Source organism: Ammodytes marinus, assembly GCF_949987685.1.
Source record: "Ammodytes marinus genome assembly, chromosome: 8".
Taxonomy (NCBI): Eukaryota; Metazoa; Chordata; class Actinopteri; order Uranoscopiformes; family Ammodytidae; genus Ammodytes; species Ammodytes marinus.
Window position 1 is genome coordinate 22,978,550 of NC_137212.1, and position 6,790 is coordinate 22,985,339.

The following is a 6,790-nucleotide window of genomic DNA, read 5'->3' on the forward strand; positions in this document are numbered from 1 at the left end:
GCATGAATGGCCAGACAACTCTCCTGACCTGAACTCCATAGAGAAACTATGGACTATTGTCAAGAGGAAGATGATACACACCAGACCCAACAATACAGACGAGCTGAAGGCCACATCAAAGCAACCTGGGCTTCCATAACACCTCAGCAGTGCCACAGGCTGATAGCATGATAGCATCCATGCCACGCCGCATTTAGGCAATAATTCATGCAAAAGGGGCCCAAACCAAGTACTTAGTGCATGATTATACTTTCTAGAGGGCCGACATTTCTGTATTTAAAATCCTTTTTTTATTGATTTTATGTAATATTCTAATTTTCTGAGATTTTGAATTTGGGGTTTTTATAAACTGTAAGCCATAATAATCACAATTATAAAAAATAAAGGCTTCACATATCTCACTTTGTATGTAATGAGTCTGTATAAGATATTATTCTCACCTATAAAGTTGAATTATTGAAATAAATGATATTCTAATTTTTCGAGTTTCACCTGTACATCATGAGTGACATTTGATGAGATTAGGCCTGAATGTGTTTGCAGTGTACTGAGACATCTCTTGTGCATTTAACAGAGAAGAAACAAGAGAGGGAGAGATATTGATCACTTTGTAGCTCACTTTATAGATGTCGGTGCCCTTTAAGTGTGTGTGTGAAAGAGAGAGAGAGAGAGAGAGAGAGAGAGAGAGAGAGAGAGAGAGAGAGAGTGTGAGTGAGTGAGTGAGTGAGTGAGTGAGTGAGTGTATTCATAAAGAGCCATCTGTTCCAGTCCATAGATTTAATGCATAATCCACTTACCATGAACACTGGAGTCTTACGATGACTTCAAGATAAATTATGTGCAGCCGTGACAGTTAAACCAACTGAATTGAAATTAAATGGTTGAACTGCAGGAGTATATGTGTATTTTGTCAAAATCTATATGTGATTCTTCCTGGAGGCAATCCTTGAATAAATCTACATCCCTCAAGCACAAACTAGAAAGTTTTCAGAGAGAGAGAGAGAAAGAGGGAGAGCGAGAGAGAGATCAGACTAAAAGCCCATATTTACTCACCAGGCAGAAGCCTTTGCTCCCATCTTATCAGACGCTAATGACAGAACTGTCTGTAGCTGTCACCTAGAAAAACACTGGCCTTGATTAATACACCTCTTCCCTTTCTCTGTTCTCCTAATCCAGTCTCAAGTAGCCTGCGTCTTTTTTATTTGAACAAATGGATTGTCCAACCCAGAGAGAAAGAGAGAGAGAGGGATAAATAGAGAGAGAAGTTGGAGGACTCAGAAAACCAGAACGATGTCAGCTATTGATGAATCCCTGAAGGTGGCGAGCAAACCTGGACTGCAGAGAGATGGGGGGGAGAGAGATATCAGGAGAGCGAGACAGACAGAGAAACTAGAAGGGGCATAAGAAAAAACTCACTTCACTGCATAAAGGCTCTAAACATGAGCGTGGCGAAGGAACAGTGTGGAAAATGTGATCACAGTTTCAATTTGAAGCTGTCAGCAGTAAATAAGGAGTATGTGGCTGGAAGGCATGGAGGGCAGGATTACTGAGCCCCGCTCTGCTGCAGCTCATTTCCACCTTTTACCACACAACTGCTTAATGCCAGCAGGAGGGAGGATTAGCCAACTGAAATATATGGATCTGGTACATAAAGTTCTATATTTATGAAGAAAAACTTGTGAGCTAAATGTGGATTATGTGGAGAAGAATTCTGCATCTTTCCAAGCTTATGCATGTGAGTTTCCTCTTTCAGAGTATCAGCTAGCTAGCAGATGTGATTGAATGTGATGTCACCCTCTGTAACCTCTCAGCCAAGACAAAAATAACTACAGCTCGGATGTTAAATATGCAGCCCGTGGAACATGTCGGAGTGGATTATGGGAGCATGTTCATAGTGATATTGAGCGGTAATTTAGAAATCATCAGTACGCTCAGGGAGGGGAGAAAATAAAAAAAACTTTGGGCTTCCCTCTCAGCATTTTTGGGGCTCATATTTAAATCTGTAAGGTTAAGTGGGATTCAGAAATGCACATACAAAACTGGACATTACCGTGGAGTTTGCACAGAGCTGGAAGCAACAAATGCTCATAAAGACTGCTCTGGGGCTTTCCGTAGCTATTTAAGCTTTATTGAGAAAAGCATGCAGAACTCTAAATAAAAGCTGGCAGAAATATTGTTTTCCAAACTACATATTACAGTACATCAACATCCCCAGAGGGTCTTCAGCCAGGGGCCATATTTGCCTCACATGTTGCAATAAAGGCAACAACAGCTTTTCATTTCCCAAAACATTTTAATGCAGATCTAGTGGGGGAACAAAAAAATTGATTGTTGGTTTTGCAACAACAACAAAAACATGTCATAGAGCAGAAATATCTTCCGGCACATTTCATCTTGGGACTTGATTACAGTTCTGGTACCTTTTATCAAATGATCAGTGTGTCTATGTGTGTGTGTGTGAGCTGTGTTTGCGGGGAAACATATTTACTGTGGCATCAGATCAGTGAGTTCACACACCCCAGCCTCCCACATCGTATGCAGATTGAGGCAGAGCCGAGGATAGTGGGCGGATTAGAAAGCTCTGGGGTAATGCTTGCAGCCGGTTTTTAAACAGCTCAGAGAAGAGGGAATCTCACTCACTGCAAATGATACGAGCAAATGAACCGGGGCTTGTAGGAAAACCAATTAGAGGGTCACAAAAGGAAACGTTTTCCAATGTTTGGGCCTTTGCTGAAGAAGAAGACATATGTTATCAGCATAAGGGAACATTTCAGAAATTGGATTTATTTGAAGTGAACCGAGAGATCATGTTCTCCCTTTGGCCCTCTGATGCTCTACTCATGATGACTAACCCAATATAATACTGCAGCTAATACAGATAAAGATATACTTTATGTGCAGCATCTCTCGCACAATGGGAAAATATAGTACATTCGCCTTGTCATTTGCATGCCACACTCCCAGGTTAAAGCACCAATGGTCAACCGCAGGGCAGAAAAATATCTGTGACGGGCTGATTTTTTTTCTGTATCTTGCTGACCATTGCTCCGTTTTTGCTATAAGCTTGTTAGCGCTCAGGCCAGGAGAGCCGATTAGGATGGGTATAGGGCCAGCTAAGCTGAGTTCTGCAACGCACACAGTTCACAAACATCACTGTAGATGTCAGGAAACCATGGGGCAGAGATAGAGAGTGCACGGGGGGGAGGTGGTCTGGGGCGGATTACGGAGGGGAAAAAGATGGGAAGTCCACCCCTTGTGATTCAAAAAGTTATGCAATCACTACACATATCAAACTTTGACGCTGCAACAGAAACTAAAAGCCAGCTTGATGAGTCAACCGGAGATAGTTAGAGCTGAGATTACTAACAGCAACCATAAGCAAAAACAAATAGGCTACACTCTGTCCCTGAATATATCTAACAGAAATGTATTGTCTCACAGTTAAGACAAAAATAAAATGTGTTGCAATTGTACTCCCACTCTCCCTGTCGCCACATTGTTCTCATCCCCGGCTTCTATTGTAGACCTGTCAAATGGCCTCTGCTTCGGTGCCTCCAGGTATCAGAGGAGCGCTCCATGCCCGGCAGTTCATCATCAGTCCTGCTTGCAGCCCTCTTGGCTACTCTCTTAATGCTTTTTCTATATTATGTAAGGAGGCTGTAGCCAAGTAGTTCATCTACATTGGCCAGGTTCTCTTCCTGTTGCTGATGCACAGCTACTCTGACAACACATTTCCCTCTCTCTCTCTCTCTCTCTCTCTCTCTCTCTTTCTGTATGGGCCAGCTTTTGAAAGAAAACCCTCAACCCCCCTTAATAAATGTGTCTGCACACTCTGAATGCTTTAGCCTTTTCTGTGTGTCATGTCTCACTTCTGTCCTCATTTCAACTTCAAATGATAAACAGAGGCTCAGTTCTAAAGCTCCGTCAGTGTGGGCAGGCGAGACAGTAAGGAAGCCAAATGACCTAATGCCCTTCATGGCCTTTCACAGTTAAATCAATCACACAGCTGAAAAAAAAACTGAGATATGAATTCATGTGGTCAATAACTAGTAGCCAGACAGCCAAGGTGAGGAGAAATGAAAACATATTAGACGCGAAGGTCTCCACACAGCAGAGTTTCCAAAGATATATAACAAAAAAACAGCACATGGGTGTGGAAATGTTATTTTCTGTGGCTTAAGACCCTTCCAGTTGCCTCAACCTTGAAGTGCTGTTGAGGCAACAAAATGTGCCTCCTGGTTTAATTCCCCTTTGGCTCACCAGTCACAGATATCAACACCAACAGGAGCCAGGGGAGGTGGAAGGGAAACATTAATATAGCACTTGAAGTTGATAACAGCCAGACACACTTGTGCACACACCTGCACCTCTCTGTCCACACATAACCATCTATTCATATAACAATAGGATATATTAAGGCTGCCCTATCACACAAATGTGTCCTGTGTCATCGTTTGCTCTGCAGCCACAATTGACATTCATACTTGAGCTGAATCACTGATTAGAATTTGTCCAATAAACTAGTCGCTCAGTCAATTTGTGGATGTGTATGTGTGCGTGTGTATGTGTGGGCTTCCAGTGACTAAGAGGAGGCTTAACATTCACTCTGTGTGTTATCACTACTGTCAGTCAGCTGAGCCTGGCACATTCTCAGAAATCGCAGGACAACACAGGGCTGCAGGGGAAAACATAACAAAACGACAGCAGACAGGGAACCACAGAGAGCAATGTACCGAGATGACATCGCCATCTTGAAGACGCAGAGCATTAAGAAGTGTGTAATTTCCACAAGATATGTTGGATTATCTAACCACAAAATACTGTTTACATAAGACAGAAACTGCTCCAGCAAAATCCTCTGCAGTGGATGTTCAGTTTCCCTAAAGCAGACTTTTACCACCACCTATGGAGGAATTATATCAAGCTGTTGATGATGGCCTTAAAACACTTGGGTGTGTGTGATGAGTAGTCAGATAAAGTGTGGGCTTTTACAAATGAGGCCGGAATTATCACAACCCAAAAAATCCCATCAAAGAACCAGCCGGCCCCTGCACCAGACATTATCAGTCATACAAAGGGAGGGCACTGTCTTTAAACTTCCTGGTGTTGAGAGGAGTATTCAGATCAAATGAGCTACTTCACATTTTGCAGTGTGCAAGACAGCATTATTGTTGGTCTATTCTGACCATCTATCCTCTGCACAGTGATAGTTACTTCACATCAGCTTCTTAATCCGACGAGAGGACAACCATGGACTACGACAGATATATAAGAAGGAGGGTCAGAGTTGAAGGTGCAATGTACAAATTGTATGCATACTACATGCAAAGTACATTGTTTTTTTAAGGGCAGCGCCTGCTTCAGTATGTAGTTTAGTAAAAAATGTAGATTATGAATTAGAACACAGGGAATATCTTCCTGAGGCTGATAACAGGGTAAGTTTTCCTACCCTAGACAGGCCTTTTCACAGGAGACATTTGGACTTTTCATAGCAGGAAAAGCACAACACTACACTACACTGCAAAGTGCCAACACTGTGCAGGGGCTGAAAGATTTAACATATTAAATATGCAATTGCTTCATAAAATAGGATATGGACTATGAGATATGCCAAACAGTATAATAAGTAGTTAGAATCTGGCACAGCCACAACATTAAAATGCTACTATAATAGGCTACTGTTAATACTTAAATGCATCAGTAAAAAAAGAAACAATATAATAATATAACCCTTTGCAGTAAATCATATGATTACTTCTTCCCCTGGCCTGCAGATCTTGTCTTTTCATCTATGCAGAATAATAAATGAAAATGTATTTCTAGACTCATTGAGTCTAGCAATGTTTCTTCTTTCTTCCCTCACCCAGTTAATTTTATCATCACAACATAATCTGCTGTGCTCGTGAGGCAGAAACAAGCAGTGTTTGGACAAGTTTGATCTGTTGAACCAAACATTTGTTCCTGCATGGCCTCACCGCATGTTTTCAATAATTGAATTGGGCTCATGCATCTTGTTCTGTAAAGCATTACACTTAAATGGGTGCTGAACTGCTGCTATGGGTAATCGTTACACAAATATTGCCATCTTATTTTTTGTTGGCGACTTATTTGTTGATGGGCGCCCTGTTAGCATGGTCAGAGCAAGCAGCTGCCTTCACGTCCCCGATAGGGTTGACTGAGAGGAAGACACATTGCACAGTTAGGTTACTCAGGAAATAAACTTTTGAAGTAACTGAATAAAACCTGTTGAGGGATGGAAATGTAGAAGCTACAGTAGGAGCATGTACAGTATGTACGCAGGCACAACCTCTGCTGCAGCTCAAGATAACCCGAGGTGCAGAGTGCCTTTATTCAAGAGCCTTACTGTTAAGTACAGTTTTGAGGTGCTGACACACCAGGTTAGAATATTTTATACTTTTCATATATCTATAAAACAGGTTTAAAACTAGTACCAAAAATGTTAGATTTCCCTCTGTATGATGGACCAAACACAGCACGCTTATTGAGACTGGACACCTTCTCCACACTCTGCTATTAAGGAATATTGATCAGTTTGTCTAGCCTTGGTCCAATAAAGTCTGTGCAAAACAGCCACTTAACTGGAACGGCATGTTTTCACAGTATCCGCAATTGCAAACACTGAAATCATCAGCATGAGCTCAGCATTATTAGCCTGATAATCAGGTCAAACGGCTATTTGTTGTCTGACTTCATTGATTAGGTTTCAGAGTTATGGAAGCAAGCTTAACTAAAATGTTATTGGCTCAAAGAAACAGCAGGATTCCAAACT